Source organism: Melozone crissalis, unplaced genomic scaffold, assembly GCF_028551555.1.
Source record: "Melozone crissalis strain CALT ecotype California unplaced genomic scaffold, PUWL_Pcris_2 ptg000004l_1, whole genome shotgun sequence".
Lineage (NCBI taxonomy): Eukaryota > Metazoa > Chordata > Aves > Passeriformes > Passerellidae > Melozone > Melozone crissalis.
This window is the reverse complement of record NW_026535782.1, coordinates 20,366,441-20,383,734: the sequence shown is the minus strand read 5'-3', so window position 1 is coordinate 20,383,734 and position 17,294 is coordinate 20,366,441. Positions and strand designations below refer to the sequence as shown.

At 38.8% G+C, this 17,294-nt stretch overlaps 1 protein-coding gene across 1 annotated transcript in view; it reads right to left on the bottom strand.

The window, feature by feature from the left end:
• Positions 1 to 17,294, bottom strand: part of CNTN1 (contactin 1) — a 204,462-nt gene that overhangs the window by 137,386 nt on the left and 49,782 nt on the right. Inside the window, exon 2 of the mRNA XM_054271979.1 lies at positions 10,342 to 10,385. The gene's annotated coding sequence lies outside the window, so the exon portion shown is untranslated. The remainder of the gene's footprint in view (positions 1 to 10,341; positions 10,386 to 17,294) is intronic.

Sequence of the window (17,294 nt, the reverse complement as noted above, 5' to 3'; positions counted from 1 at the left end):
TTGCTTAGGCTGGCTCATACAAAACAAACTATATTCCCTGTTTTATGACTCTGTTGACATTGTATGCCATACTCCAGCTATGTCCTAATTTGAGAAGGTAACTCCACTTTACTGCCTTTTCTTCTCTCCCCTTCTCTCAAGGTGCATCAGTTTCCTAACATATCAAGGCTGGAAAGAATCCATGTTGTATTTAAGGAGATCCTCTAAATTCAAAGTCTGACAGGTGAGGACTGCTGAAGTGTCCATATGTCCCCAAGATCAGGATTTCAGGCCATACTGATTAAGCTAACTTTTTGATACCTGCAGCATACATAAATGCTGCAGGTATCCAAAGCTTAGCTTAATGTACTCCAACATCTTAAAACAGCAACTAGGAGCCTAAATAAAGAAGTGCTTGCATTTCTTCAATGAACACCTTTGTCCTTAACCTTTTCTAACCTTATGCCTTTGAACACAAAGAAATTTATTTCTCTTACCCTCTATCAGAACTATCAATAAACTTTGGCTGTCCTTTGGAATTTTGTTAACTTGTTTTGAGATAATAAACCGTCATGATAACATCAACGCATAATTTTGCAATATGGTTCCTTTTATTAATTTAAAAATAATTTTAAAATAATTGGATTACTATGTCACTTCCTTATTAATATTACGTCAAAAAATAGGTGGAACTATTATATTACCTGTATAATCATATACAGATGATCAACTTCTGTTGATCTAATTGTAGTTCTCCAATTATACCTTCAATGGAAGTTTTTCATCCACAAAATGAACTGTCCTAAGCAATTACTTTGCAAAATCATTCACCTGTGCATCAAAGCATTTTTCTAAAATTTCTACCTATTCATATTTTTGAAGGTATTTTCTAACCTCTTCCAGATGCTTTTATGCCTTTATGCTGACAGATCATTTACCTTCAGTTTTGATCCTAGGTCCTCTTTGCACTATTTCTGCACATTTTATTCAAAGTATTTCATTTTTATTAAAACAGATCTCCTCTAGGTGCAATATCAGTTTTTCTGTGTCCCTTGTCTTTCCACAGGCTTTCTGATGAGCTATCTGGCACACTGGTGACTCAGGGAGGACAAGGGCAGGTCAGTGGCAGTCACATCTCTCCACTCTGGGAATCTACATCTCTGACTGTCAGTCAGATGTCAAATTTAACAAACTTTACAGCATTCAAAGGTTTTTTCTTCACTCAGACTGGATAAGGTGCATTATCATTATTTGATTTTCTTCTCTTCATTCTGGCTTGATGACAAAGGCCACTGTAGCTTTTATAAAAGCAAAACTTCTGAACTAATGTTATGCTTTATTTTTAGAAATTATTCATAAGACTCAAATCCTTTTGAGTCACAGTACAGTAAAAGAAGAAATATTGATACTAGCAAAAATAAGAACATACATTACTAGCTCTCAAAATATCACCAGTGGCAAAGTATTTAAATTAATTGTGACTCCATACAGAAGTCTATTTTTTTTAATAGTCTTTCTTCTGGAGAGACATTTAATGAAAACTAATGTTAATCTGTTGAAAGACCCAACAAAAGTATTTCTGAAGCTGTACATCAGACAGCTGAGCTGTATCTCAGACTGTTGCCAGAGAACAAAACCAAAAAATGGTTTGGTTAAAGATAAAATATAAAGCAAAATAGCTTTAGCTGCATTAAGCATAAATGTACATAGACTCAATTTTCCACTTGTTCTCATCTCTGAGGCATCTTATGTCTAAAACTGCATGGTTGGTGAATTCAGTAATTATGTACTTGAAATCTAAAACATGAAAAAAAATGTAATCATTTGTTCTGTGGTCAACAGATATAACGAAACAAGCCTTTCTACAAACTGAAGTCCTACTTTCTCTCATGCTTCTTAAAATAATTTCAGTTTCTTTCCCAGCACATGTACTTCCTGACATCTCCTCTGGGCAGGAGACACCGCCTGCTATGCTTAGCCCAGAGTGTGCACATGTTGATGCTGCCAAGGGAAATATGTAACAGCTTTCCACTCAGGAGGGCACTGATTTGGGTTTTTTCCTCTTTACTCAACCATGGACACCATGAAACTTGTAAGAACCTAATGCTCTTCAAGGCTTGCAGAAAACCTCACTCATTTTAATGGGAGCTAGTACAGAAGGTCAGAATTTCATGTAGAGAACTGACAGGCAAAAAGCAGTTGCACAAACCTCATTTCCTTAAGAAACAGTAAAATGTTATGCCAAATTAAAGTTCCATTACATTAGCAGTGCTGGCAGCACAAGCTCTATGAAAATTTCATCAGCTTATTAAATTTGAGTTATGTAACATAAGACTGTCATAATGGAGTTAAATATACACTGAAAGTATATCCTAAAATGTTTATTTTGAATTTTATATGTACCCGGCACCCCATAATTTATATATATATGATGTGTCCTTGTGTGAAGTGAGTCCCCAAAAGTATTTAATTGTATTCATGATATTTTTTTCCAGCTGTAGGTTCTCATCAAAATAGAAACCAATCTGAGTGATGAGATACTCTGATCCTTGCACACCTCCAAGGCTGAGCAGCTGGAACACAAAGTGACAGTGGTTGGAAGCACAGCCCCAGGGCTGTGCCTGAACCAGGCAGAGCAAGGAGCTGGAGCCATTCATGAGCCAGCTCCAAGAGCTGTTCTGTTAGCTACTCACTTATGAGTCGTCACAGCTTCTACTTCTTGCTTAAAATTTATGATTAATATAAAGATGCTTTAGTTTTACTCTGTATTGAAAGTAAAGGTCAAATAGGATTCATGTCTTGCCCACCCTACTGCTGTCTTTTCCATGCCTTCCCCAAGGGTGGACTGACTTTCACCAGAACCTCAAGTCTCTGAAATTTTGCTCCTTATTAAGACGCAGAGCTTAAGTATTTCCTTCCTACAACCTACATGACTGTTCATTCCTTTCTTAGTTACACCCCTGAGAAACAACTAATCCAGGTTGGTTTGAGCACTTTGGATAAATAATAATGCTCCTTGGGTGCTTCAGGTGGTTTTCATTCAGGGAAAGCCTCTGAAAAACCCTCTGACACCTCCTGGTTTCTGCACTTCTCATGAGGAATTTCCAGGTTCCTCTTCCCAGCCCTACCCTGCAAGGCTGAGCCATGTTGCCAGCAATCAGCTGCTTGTTTGACCTTTAAAAACATCCACAGTCTGATTGCTCCTGTCACAATTTCCCAGATGCAGTTTGGCTATTACATGCAAATGCCTCTTATGAAATGACTATAAAAAGCTAAATGAAAGCCTCCTGTCAAAACCGAGATCGTGATAAAGATGTTGCTCACAGAACCAACACCAAATTCACACAGACATATTCCCAGCCTGCACAAACATCACTCACTTTGAAAAGTATTGTTATTCATTTGCTATCAAACAAGGGGAAGAGAGATCAGAAACACACAGGTTGCATCTCCCACCTTAAATATTACCTTCAAGACAACTTCTCTAAGAATTGGTTATCAGGAGCCAAGTAACTGATAGCAAGTTAATGCAGCTCAGGAATGTACTCCAATAACTCACATGGTCTGCTGAAGCACCTAATTTAATACTTAAGCTTCCTAAACAATAGGCCTGAAATATCCATCCCATAAATTTCACTCTTCCTGGACTTCTCCACACAAGAATGTGACCAGTTGGTTCAGTATTGCTCAACTGAATTTCACTGCAAAAACCAATAATGGGAATTTTGTAGAGTCATGTTGCAGGCACAAAAACACACACACAGACAAAACTGGAACATACCTAAGATATGCATGCAGCCACAACAGTGAACAGGGCTCAGCAGCAAGAGGGAGACTTCAATCATAAGTCACAGCTCTCACCTGAGTTTGAACTTCAAAATATAAATGAAATAGAAATAAGGCTGATTTTCTTTATCCACCATGAAATGAAACATGGACCATTGTTCTTGGTTTCTATTACTGTTTAATTTAAATCCTTTATTAGCTCCAATGTATGTTGTGGATATAGAAGAACATTTTAATTTTGAAGAATATTTTCATCTTCAAACTCTGTTGTGAAGCAGAAGAAGGAACATTTTCAAGATGCAATCAAGTCTGTGGCCATAAAGCAATGTGCAGGCCATTTTTGCTTTTCCCTGTGCAGACCTGGTAGAGAGATGGTAGCTGGTGAGTTTGTCACCCTCAGTGCTCCACACCTGTGATTTTTTATGGAAGAAAATTACTCACTGCTTCTAAGATTACTGTATTAGGTAATTTTTTGTTATGGTTATGAACAGGCTGGTAGGAATCTGTAAGATCTGTAAGGAATACATGGGGGTAAAGAGGCCATACTGACAGTCTTTGCCTTCTTTAGGCAAGCCTAAGGGAAGGGAATAATAGCTGATGGGAGTTTAGTGGCCTAAAATTCTTTTTCCTAATGTCAAATAGTTGAGAACTGGATTTCACTGGAAGCAATTATTCCAGAAGGATTGAAACAGTGACAGAAAGAGAAAACTGAGCTAAGAAAAATGGGGTAAAATGGAAAGGAGGAGAAGGAAACAAAGAGACCTCATCAGAAAACTAGAGATGGGAAGCATTTGGGCCATCTAGATCAGTTTGCATACCTCAGCAGTATACATACCCCTCCTCGTACAATTTCATACTTCAAATGCCTATTTTTAACAGAGTTCTAGAAACAAACTCAATTTTCTAAATGAAGTTACCCCTAGTAAAAAACAAGTCTCTGTAGGCCACCACCCCTCTTGTTTCTGCATAGAAGATCACCTCTAGCAATATTTTTTTTGGCAAAGCAGATTTCCTTTGCCACTACTCAGATGAAAAACGTGACCACCTCTCCAGAAGCACTCTGCAGTGATGCAGACTCAAGTCTATCAAGAACATCAGCCAATCCATCTAACACCAGTATCACCTCCAGCTGTGGAAGCCACTTTTCTGATCCATTATCTGTCCCACAGCTTATCTCCTGGGAGAACAGCCCACCTGGCTGCTGCCAAAACAGACTCACTGCTTTCCCATCAGCTCCCCACACAGCTCTCCTCACCAGAGCAGCACTGAATAGACAGCAGATGGTCTCTCTCCTCTCCACATGTGATACACACCCAAAAGCTGAACTCTTCACACCATTATTTCCAGTAATATGAGATTTTTTCTATGTTACTTCAGCAGTTTCACAGTGAGTAATAATCTAATTTGCAGAAGTGATTGCTTAAATCTTGATGTTGTTCTGACACTTTCAATGCTCATAAGTTTTGGAGACACTTTCAAAGCAAGGATACACTAGTATTAACATCAGAAGCCAAGACACACTCTCTATTAAACAAATACTTCAAAGAAGATTATTGAGATTCTCTGAAGCTTATTCAGTGCGAGCAATCAAATATCCCATCCTACTGCATCCATGGGAGTGACTAAAACAGGTGTCATCCAGAGCAATTCCATTTAAACCTCTTGTTTGTGTGTATGCATTTATGCACATATAGACATGTAGGTGCATGCAAAAGACATTAAAAAGACATAATGAGCTGTTAGCAGCACTGCTGTTTAAATTGCCATGATGCAGGATTAGCAGAGCACATGTAACTCAGCAGTTTGCTATACCTCATGTGCAAAATCAGGTATGCACTACTCAGTCATTTATAATTCATGTTTGGATCAGATTGTTGTCCAGTTCTCAGTTACAAAGTACTAGGCTTCTGCTATTTCTCAATTTTATAATGGTATTAATTTTGAAGAATAAGCATGAAATCTTATCTTTAAAATGGAGAGCTATATCCCAAAAGGCTCTCAAGCAAACTCAGCAAGGACCAGGAAATCAGCTGAAGGCGCACTTCTAGTGTGCAGTTTCAGTCATCCTTGAAGTGATAAATGGGAGAATTATACACTAATACATAAATATTCTTAGAATGAACATGTAATTTCTGCTTTTGTATTTGGCATAATTAGGACAGTACAGGATGTTAGTGAAGTCATTACTAGTATTCTGCATTTAGTCCTTGAATCAGCACCTTAAAAGAATATTTAAGATCAAATTTAAAGTTTCTATTTTGTCACAGTTGTCAAACTTGCCTTCGACAGGACCTAAAGAACTTTAACCTATTGGGTTATTCAAAACAAAGATAAGATGAAATTGTATACTCCACAAATACCAGCAGACAGCAACAGATTTCATACTATCTGCAGTGGTTTTGAGTGGGATTTATACAGCCTATTGTTTAAAAAGTCCTTAGCGTAAACATTCATCTGTGATCCCTTGATTTGCTTTTTAGTGAATAAACATTTTTAATAATGCAACTATCAACAAATTTAATACCTTACTGAGACATCTTTAAAAAAATAAAACCCATGTCTTTCAAATTAATGTCCATATCAAGAAAAGGTTCTGTGGTCTGCAGCTATCTAGTAATTGTTTTTTGGGTCTTAAAATCTACAAGTAACAACTATATTGCATAATTATTGGAAGGTCAAGTACGCACTATTTTGCAGACTTAGTCTCTTTACAATGAAAACACACACTGTTCTTGATGGAAAGTGAAGTATAGCAAAGATGTCAAAGTCTGCAAGGCCATTTGACACACTCAATTTCTATCCACATGAACTACTTTTTATTTATTTGGGAAAACTGACAACACACAAAACTGCATTAATGTCTTGCCTTGATTCAAATAGATTTCACCACACCCGTGAGCTAAGTGCCTAACACAGATGCTTCCTTCCTCAAGAATAGGAGTTGGTGTTTGACACCAGCATCAATTCCAGAGGTTGGTTAGACAAATATCTGGATAATCTTCCTTCTACAGGCTCTGCCTAAGGAGTGCAGTGTTGACACATTAACAAAAGAAATGTTTTGAACAGCTGCAAGTGCTCTGCTCCTAATCTACAATAAATTATGTTGTTTATGCAAACAGTGCTTCCTCTGGGCAAAATATAGTTTAATTTTCTTTTGCAAATGAAGGGCTTGTGGGTTATTTAGGGAACTGGCATACATCACCTCTGTTACATCAGTTACTGTGTTTCCTCCAAGGCCACTGGCTTTTGTGGTCCACTCTCGCAAAGACTTCTCTGGACACCCCCAGGTATAAGTATCCATGCCTGACACTCAGCATTTGCTGCTGGTTTGATAATGATTGGACTCACGGCTACATGTGTGCTTCCATACTGTCCTGCCAAAGTCAAAGGATTTTGCTGCCAGGGGGAACCACACTCTGGAGGGGCCTTTCAGTAACATACCAGTCACATTTTAACCCCAAGCAAGGTTGGAAAATACTCAGGCATGTTGAGAAACTGCAGCAGTAACTATACTGAAGTATTCATGTAGTAAATACAAACTTTTAAAAAATTAAACGAAGGCACATGGTCCTACCTATTTCACAAGAAAATTAGTCAAAGACACAAATATAGTTGATTCAGGCAATCTTAGCTGGACATAATTAATCTTTTCACAGTCCCTACTCTGTCAAACACCTGAGTAAATTATAATCTTAAACAAAATTTTCTCAACAGAAAATGGCAAGATAAATTACCTGGCCTGTTGCAATGTATCAGTTACCACTCAATAACTCAATTTCTGCAAATTTGCAGCAGTTTTGTAAAATACTGCTGTACACAGTGCTATTGGAAAAAAAAAAATCTGTTGGTTTTCTTTCAAACACAAAAAAAAAAAAATCTCAAAAGCACAATTAACTGCATTGTTGTGAAAACTGGTACATACCCAAAACAGCTCACAGGTGAAGATCCTTTATCAAGGAGACAATGGTAGACATTTACATTTCTGCCAGTCTGCTCCACAAGAGGAGCAGACCACTCCAACAGTCCAAGGATAAGAATGTGGAGCAGCAGAAGCTGAGGCAGTTGAGTAATTCATCTCTCTTGAGAGGAATGATTGCACTCTGTACTGGCTGGCACAAACTGCTGAACAACAATCTACTATGTGGAAAACAGATTGCCCTTTATACTTTGCTTAGGCCTTTACCAAAAGCATCTTAAAACACTTGAGTAATTTCAAAATAATGCCTCCAATATAAAAGGCAGATATATAGTTCTAGAAAGTAATGCATAATAAGCAGAATCTATCCTATGAAGGCCTTTCCAGGTAAAGGCTTATTGGACCTGTTTCTTGTCATTAAAAAATATCCAAAAGGAATTCTGCAAGACTGTTGAGAAGTATTTAGTCTGAAGTAACAGTTATAACCAGACAGAATTTTTCATGCTTAGAGGCATTGCAGTGAGGAAGAGACTCCGTTGCTGCACAGAAATACATCTATATATGAAAAGCACTAGTTTTGAATGCTTGGATATTTAATTAGCTCACAGCATACCTCAAAGAGACTTCTAGATGAGATGCTACAGTTTATGCAATAATTAACACACCAGCATTACTTCTGCTGAATACCTGAAGAATGATATACTTGCCTCTCAACCTTCTCTTCAAATACATGAGAGCCATCGTGCTTGGTCTTATCACAGAACCATGTTTCTGAGTCAGACACCAAGAGAGGGACACAACAGGCACTTTGTGCCACTTGCCTGCAGCCTTGGCCCTAGTGCTGAGCTCTGCCAGAGAGTGCTCCTCTATGGCAGCTCAGCATCTCTCCCAGACCTGAACAAAACATGAATGACTGGCAGATCCTGCAAACACTGGCTAATCCCATAAGGTCAGAGAGTAACAGGGAGGCTGCAGTGTTGCATTCCAGCTGCACTGCCCTACCTCCAGCCTCTGTCATTTCACATGACAGGCACTATCTAAAGATGGTGATCAGAGCTGTATGCTCACCATGTGACCTGCTCCCTCTCTGCACTCCAGGAGCTCAGGAGAGAGCTGTGCAGGACACCAGTGACTTACTCCCAGCTGCTTCCTTCCCTGGGGAAAAGCACTGAATTACATTACACCTGACCTGCCTCTCAGTGCAGCTGCACAGATCCCCAGCACCACCTGATGAGCTTGCAGGGAGGTGCCCTCTCCCAGCAGAGATCAGCAATGCTGTCTGCCACTACAGGGAAGTGCACACTCTTGCACTAACACCTTCCACACCTCTGTAAGGATCTTTGTTCTTCATTTTCCCAGGCAAACAATAAAAGAACTATTCATCTTTACTGATGGCATGAATAAATTAGAAACAGCAGGATATTGTGGCCATTTTGAATGAAGACAAAAAGCATCAGGTATATCCAGCTGCTTCTGGGATCATTAACTCATTTATACAATAAAAGAAAGCAGTTCTTTTATTAAAGACAGCAACAGCACATGCCATACCCAGTTATGACCTTATTGGTAAGGAAAGTATAACATATACTTGGAAAATTGAGTGTAAGGAGCAATGCAATTAGGGTACATAAACTCGTTCTCAAAGAGAAAAGCAGTGTGTAAACAATTTCACGAATCTGATCTCAGATAGGGAACAGGTTTCAGGAAAGAAAGATCTATCTCAAATACCTGTCCTACAGCAAAAAATTATGCCCTTGCAAGCACAGAGGGTAGAAACCCTACAAACATCTCCTTGCAGCAGTGTGCATGTGCTGCAAGTTTGAGAAATGCTAATGGCTCCAGCAGATCTGGCTGATAAGAAGCTTCACTTAAAGGTGAATCACACTAAGAGCCTAAGCACAGCTGTGTAAGGACAGGAACTAATACAGTGAGCCATGATATCATACTCAATCCAAACAGAAATGCATTGCCAAACTTCCAGAACTCTGATCAGACAACTGCAATCACAAATAACTATTAATAAGCTGCACTTTCATCTTTGTTAGTGAAGAAACCAGTTTTATAGAACATAAATAAAAATAGCTTAACAGATGAGTTTGCTCTCTCCAGAAATTATACCATAAATCAAGGTCCAAAGAACAAAATAATTCCTAAAATGTATGCAGTCTCATTAGCATTGAACACTCATGTCATACAATATATAAATATATTAATGAACCAGGATATAATCCACATACTGTCACATATACAACAAGTCATGTCTTAGTACTTTGGAAATGGATGAAAGAACCAGACAAATATTTGACTCTAGAAGAATGAATTAAACAGTAAAACTGGGGATTTTTGGGCTGTTTGCCAGACAGGTTAGCTTAGGATGACTAAAAACTTAAGTCTGATCTACTGATTTGTTTATTAAGTTACAATTAACTAAAGCAGTATATGAAACAGAAATGCAAGGAGGAATTTCACAAAATGAACCCCCAAATCACAATATGAAAAATTACTGTCATTTGTTTCTATTACACAGATCACTTGGGTCTATTGCTACAGAAACATTGAACACAACAGCTTGTCAATATGTCAAAGGCACTGAGGTTCTGCCTCTCAGAAAGATTACTTTAAAATTGTATGTAAGAGCTGAAAAAATAAAACTCACCAACCTCTACTAAGGTAGACTGTTTCACTGCAGATCCAGAGCTAGTATCTAGAAATGAATAAAAAGAAGGTTCACTTGGTTTGCTCAATCCTCAGCTTTTCAGTTATCAAGTGTCAGAATTTGTTACGCATATTTTCAGAACACTGTCATACAATCAGCTTTTAACAGATGTTTCCAGCATTCATAAATATGTGTGTTTCCAGTAAGTCACTTTTTTGTATAAAAATAGGACAAACCCATAACATTCTACTAAAATTAAAAGCAGAGTAAACCCATGTGGTTTTATTTTTCCTGGTAACTTCACAATAAGCTATTACAGGCTTCCTTTAGAAGCTGGCTTGGTGAAGATTTCACTACTTTTTCAAATTATTAACGCTTGAGCACAAACATTTTTAACATCAGAACCACTTGATCCTAGAGCTCTCTCCTGAAGTAAATTACACTGAGATGCCTGCTCAGACGCATACTATCACAAAACTCCTGCTTTCTCTAACACAATTCTTCCCTCTGTGGTATCTCTTCTGACCCCTCCTTATATTGTCTCCATCCATCAAATTTTGGCATGCCCTTCCAGAAAAAAAAGTACACAACTTTGGGTGTGACTTCTTTGTCCCAACTCTTTTCTGATTCACAGTTACAGATGCTGCCAAAGTACCTCCAAATCTCAATTGCCTCCCTTAGGAGTTTGGGAGTTACATCCACAGAACATCTTGATCAGTGGATCAAGGTAGGAACTACATTACAGTGGCACGAGTTGCAACTTTCAAATGCTTCAAAGATCTACAGCAGCTCCAACCACTGCATAATACAGAGAACTCACTTCAGAAGTTTGCTACATAAAAGGAAAAGATTTGCAGCTCACTCCCACCTCTCTATTTCCTTTGTAACTGTAGTTCATTCATATTATATAAACAGAATTTTTAATTTGTGTTCATGGCCAAAAGCTCAATGATTTAAGTATGTGAGATATGGAATTATTTTAGATACATAAAGTCCTATTGCTACTTCTACAAGTGCTGTAAAAATCCAGGGACTCAGGCTCCAAAGTTGTATTGCTCCATAGGTAGCTTAGTCAAGGTGTGCTTGTTACTGTGTTTCTCTTGTACTCTGACTTACTGTACTACTTTTCACTGCGCTGAGAGAAACGATGACTGTACTTTCAGGCTCATCCCTTCTCCCTGTTTATAGGTCAGTTACTGTACATGTGCCTAATCCTTCTGCTGCTGACATGGACAGAATATCATGGTATTTCCCATCTATAAAACTTTCTACCTCCTTGTAAACTACTACTGAGAATATGTAATTTTAACTACTCTTACAGACCCAGACAGAAAAAGACTCACTTTGCCATACCTAAGTTTCATTCCCTATTCACTTCCTTGCTGAGTACGTGTTTGCATGGTCAGAAATCTTAGTAACCCATAAAACTGGCTTTCAAGAAAGACATTTATCTTGAGCATGAAGTTCTTGAAGTAACAAGTCATTGAGTACACTCTCAGAATAATGTAATATATTCTGTCATTCTTTCAGCTCTAAATAGAAATGTTTACATACTTGCTACAAAATTGATTAGCTGGGTTGGAAAATAACGAAAAAATCCAGCATCAAGGTTCTGAATGGTTTTCTGAAATGGCAGCATTTTAAGAATGCCAATTTCTTATTAGAGTTCTCTAAACTAATCACATTTTTCTAAAGCAAAGGCATGAGAACTATTTACTATCATGTTCAGTGAAGCTCCCTAGCACTACTAAACAATAGTCTTTCTGTAACTCTCTCCATGTTATTTTCTATCATCCCTTTATTGTACACCAAACCTTGTACTTGTTACAAGATTTACATTTATTCATTTCACCTAAAGCTTATGACTGCTGTACAATGTAAGAAGAAAAAAGAAAAAGTTAAAGAAATCACCAGCAAATTTAGGCCAGGTCAGCAGCTCCCCTGCCCACACACCAAGGGAAGGAGATGCTCCAGCAAAACTCACTCCTAGTGACTAAATAAGCATCTTTCACAGGCAACTCTGGAAGCCATCAAACTATATTTCTCTTTCATATCTGAGGAACAGCACTGAACTCAAAGTATTTCTATCTACAGGTACCTGAATCGAGTCACTGAGTTACCTGGGAAAGCAATGGTGTTCATTTTACAAGAATTCACAATACTGCAACAGGCATCATGAAAATAGGATTTGATAATTTTAGCTCATAACATAATGAAGACAGGCAGGGTACTTTTTTCTTCAGTTTTACCCCACTTTTCCCATTCACAGTGGGCTGTAAAAGATAATGAAGTGATTTGCATGAATCTCCATGCATGAAAATTTATAGAAAAACAGCCAGAATTTTAGAACATCTTCACTTCTCCAGCCTTAATCACATTGTGAAGCAAGAGAGCTGTGATGGATAAAGTTTACTGCTGAACTCAGTAATGCCAAAGCAATCATAAGGAGACCTTGAAAACACCACTTTCAGACTTTGCTAATCAGAGGAGCCCATCAGTTCAGCACCAGGCACTGGCTGTGCACAGCAGTGGTAAAAAAAGGCCATTATAAATTAACCTCCACTCAGAGAAAAGCCCTTTTGTACTACTTGTCCCATATACAAATACATTGTGGATGACACTGTAGGAGGAGTACGTCATGCAGAAGATCACCCATGGACAAGAAACAGGGAAAGTAAGAACTTGACCAAGCTAAAAGATGATTACTTGGTTTACATAAGAAAGATACTTGTATCTCCATGACCTACTTAGGAATGGCTTCTGGCTGGGAATACAGTATACACAATCCTGCATTAATAAAAAACATGCATTGTTTTTTGTGCATGTCAGGAGCTTAGATATTCCAAGTTTGAAAGACACACAAAGCTGTTGCCTTCCTAGAGATATTAAGGTTCAATTGAAAACTCAATATGCTAGTTTGTTACACTAAAAAAAAGGATCCTGGTACAAGTCATTCGACAAAGCAGTGCTAAAGGTATAAATTACATTAAAATTTCAGTTCTGACTCAGGACAGTAAGGACTTCAGACATTTCTCTAGTAGCTTTAGTCAAACTGTTGGCAGTAATTTCCCATCCTTCTATAAAGCCCTCCTCTGCAGTTCCACCTAACCACTTTAAGTGTCTTTTTTCTTCATCCCACACATATGGCCTTTCCTATACCAAAAAAAAAGCTTGAAAACTGTGAAGAAAACTTACACAGCTTAGCTCTTTCTGACACTATTGCATGGAAGTCATATCAGTCTTCTAAGCTCAGACATTAACGCATCTCACATGCTGAAGGCCAGGCTTAGAGCAGAAAAACAGGAAGGTATGCACTAGCAGAAAAAAAATTCCAATCATCAGAAGCCAAATATTGAGAAAGCTCCTTCATGAGCTATTAAATGGAAATGGGGGGGAAGGGAATCACAGAATTATCTACAACCCTAGAAAAAACCCCAGAGTGTAGTGCAGCACTGACACAGGAAAATACAAGTCCCAGTATACAGGAGTGAGTCAGGTAAAATCAGTTTTAACAGTAGTAAAGAGAAGAAAGGAAGAAAGATTATGTTGGGGAACCATGAATCAATTACAAAAGTACTATCACAGCAAATGCCACAGCCCATGCCAGAGCTCAGAGGGCCACAATACAGAGCATCACCACACAATTTCAGAAGGCTTTAAGCATTCTCCCCTACAGAGTCACACCATACCTCATCAGGCTTCAGGCATCTGCCCAGCAGAGCAACATCTTACCCCATCAGATGGGCATATACCCATCTTGTGCATCAGCCCAACCTTTTATACCCCTGACTGCCAATGCATTGCACCTGTGTGCCCTCTGGTCCCCTTCCTGATTGGTCAGCACTGATTGGTCAGTGCTGATTGGTCAGTTCCTGATTGGTCGGCACTGATTGGTCAGTGCTGATTGGTCAGTTCCTGATTGGTCGGCACTCCATGTCTCATTACCTTCAATGCTGCCCACCTGCTTTTCACAGCTGTAGCCCATTGGGGATTGAGGGTCAGCCACAGCCCTACTCCCAACTACCACAAACTGTGTGCCTACAAAGTGCAAGTAATCAACCTTGCTAGAGAACAAGTAAAAATGTCTCTTAGTGGATTTATGAGAAGGCAGTAAGGGACTCCCAGGATTAGCATACCACTCGTCTTTGCACCAATGTGCTGCTGATTCATTGTAACCTCACTCATCTGCCCTCCAATTATTCTTGAGAAGTATTGACACCACCAGGCTGCAGGCTCAAAGGATGCTGAAAGGGTGAATGTGCACCAGAGAATGGAACATACACTAAAGTCTGTGTATTAACTGTATCAATAACTGTAAGGAGCTGGACTGAAATAACAGCTGTATTTTGATTAGAAAGTTAGGACTATAGCTAAAGATAAACCACAGTTCCTCACATCACTCATCATTTCTCTGTCTCTATAACAGAGGTGCAGTCCCAGGCTGAGCACCAGAGCCCTGCCTGCCTTCAGCAAAGTTGCTGCCAAAGGCATCAAAACCCACACTTCCAGCTGCCACCATCAAGTTAGAATGAGATTAAACAATTTTTAAACAATTAATTTTTAAAATTAATCACAGCAACATCTCATCATCTTCTACTGGCTGCAGGCTGTTCCATTAGCTATTTAGGTCTGCAAACAGACCTAATAGGTTGGTGAGCAGTGGACATCCAAGATCTCGCCCTTCTACATATGAGCTCATTGCAAACCCAGGCTATAAACAAGTCAACTCAACAGTGCAAAACAGAACAACTGCCAGTGTGCTAAGAGCCTCTGCAATGTTTGGTCCCTGTTTATTCTCATTTTAACTTAGGGCTGAAGCTTAAGTCACTGCTTTTGCAAGGAATTAAAATTGAGTATTATAAGTCGGTTCATACTGGAGGTGTATCACAAAGCAAAGAGACAGATGCAGCTCCTGCCTGGGAAATTACAAAGGCTCTTATCCTGAAAAAATTTACATATCAGAAACTTTATTCATGTAAGTAATCATGCAGGACCAGGATCTTATTTAATCTTTCTTCAGAAACTGAGCCTATAGAAACAGCACACCAATGCTGCCTCTACTTTGAAAAGCAAATCATTCATTTTATGTTATCATTCTACCAGTAATTTAGCTGTAGTATTGCTAAGAGGATTTCCAACATATTAAAGTATTATTGAAATAATATAACTATTTGCATTTGAAGAGTATATTGTGTATTCCAAACAATACAGCAAGAGACCCCGCTCCATATATTAAGAAATCTCTAACTAATCACTTTAAGGCAATGATGTTACCCATTGGAGAATATGAAATTCTATTCAAAACCTCCTTCATAAGCCATTCTTCATGCAAGACTGGAATGGCTTCTGGCAAAGCAAAAAAGATCTGCCTGTGACAAGCTAAGTGTTAGTATGAATTTCTGTTGCTATAAATAAAAAATGAGGTATAAACAAACCAAAAACCAAAGGTACTTGCTTTTTGACAAAGACATTAAGTTTCTTCTTTTTGATTAAACTACCCTTTGTTCTAGACAATCTTCAAGCTTGTTTTGTTCGTATTGTTCCAGAAACCATGTGATAACATAAACCTGAGTTATGTAAGTTACCATCCTACCACATACTAAAGCACTAGAAAACTTTAAAAGTCTCTTTGTAACACCCTCTGGGTGTAAGATGTAGTATTCCAAATGCCTTTGCTGGGAACAAGTTAGAATCACTCTAAACTGCAAGCCTCCTCATTTCTTTACTATTTTAAGGCTGAAGAAACACCAGAAAACCAAGAAAATCCTCTATTTCATTGCTACCCTCACTACGTACATACCATTTATTGACAGTTGGGCAATTAAATAATTTTTTGTAAAAATATGAGAATATTTAAATGGTAACAAATATGTTGCATGAATTAGTAAATTTTATTCTACACTCAGCACAAAGAAGTTCACTTTGTGCTATTTATTGTTAAGTGGTATTTTTAAGCTCTGACTTTGGTGACATTCATGTACCTTTAAATTGCCAATTCATTGAAGGACAAAACTAGATTATTAGTTATTGGATTTCAGTGATCCAGTGAGCATGTTTGGACAGCCATAGATTTTGCTTGTACATTATACTTTGAGCATTAAATGCATAAGATTTTGTGAGGTGTCCCTGTTTCTAGCATGTGCTGATTATGACTGGGATAGTTAATTTTCACAGTAGCTGGTGTGGAGCTGTGTTTAGGATTTGTGACAAAAACAGTGCTGATAACACAGGGGTGTTTCAGCTGTAGCTGAGCAGAGCTCACCCAGAGTCAAGGCCTTTTCCAGCTCTCACCCCACCAGTCAGGAGGCTGGGGGTGCCCAAGGAGCTCTGAGGGGACACAGCCCGGAGAGCTGAGCCCAGCTGACACAGGGATGCCCCAGACCATGTGGGGCTGTGCTCAGCACATAGAGCTGGGGAAGGAGAAGGGAGAGGAGAATGTTTGGAGGGATGGTGTTTGTCTGCTCCAGTCACCATTACCTGTGATGGAGCTCGGCTTTCCTGGGGATGGCTGAACACCTGCCTGCCCCTGGGAAGTGGTGAATGAATCCCTTGTGTTGCTTTGCTTTCATGCACAGCTTCTGCTTTACCTATTAATTGCTTTGATCTCAGCTCACTAGTTTTTTCACTTTTACTCTTCTGATTCTACCCCCCACCCCACCAGGCTGCTGGTGCTTAGTGGCCTGCAGGGGTTAACCCACAATATAGCTCTTCTCTGGGTTTGGTCACAAGAACAAATGACTCAGAATCCCTCCTGTGAACAAGTTTCATTCACATAGAGCCACACAAGTGAGATCACTCTGTGCACTAGGTCATTATAAGTGTACATCTATAAAGAATTAGGTATTTCAAAGAGAATTTCAGTTTAGGGTGGTATATCCAGTATTTAATACTAAAGATGTTTTTCACCATTGACCAGAGTAATTACCAGTCCAGTTAAGGCTAGATTTGAAAAGTGCC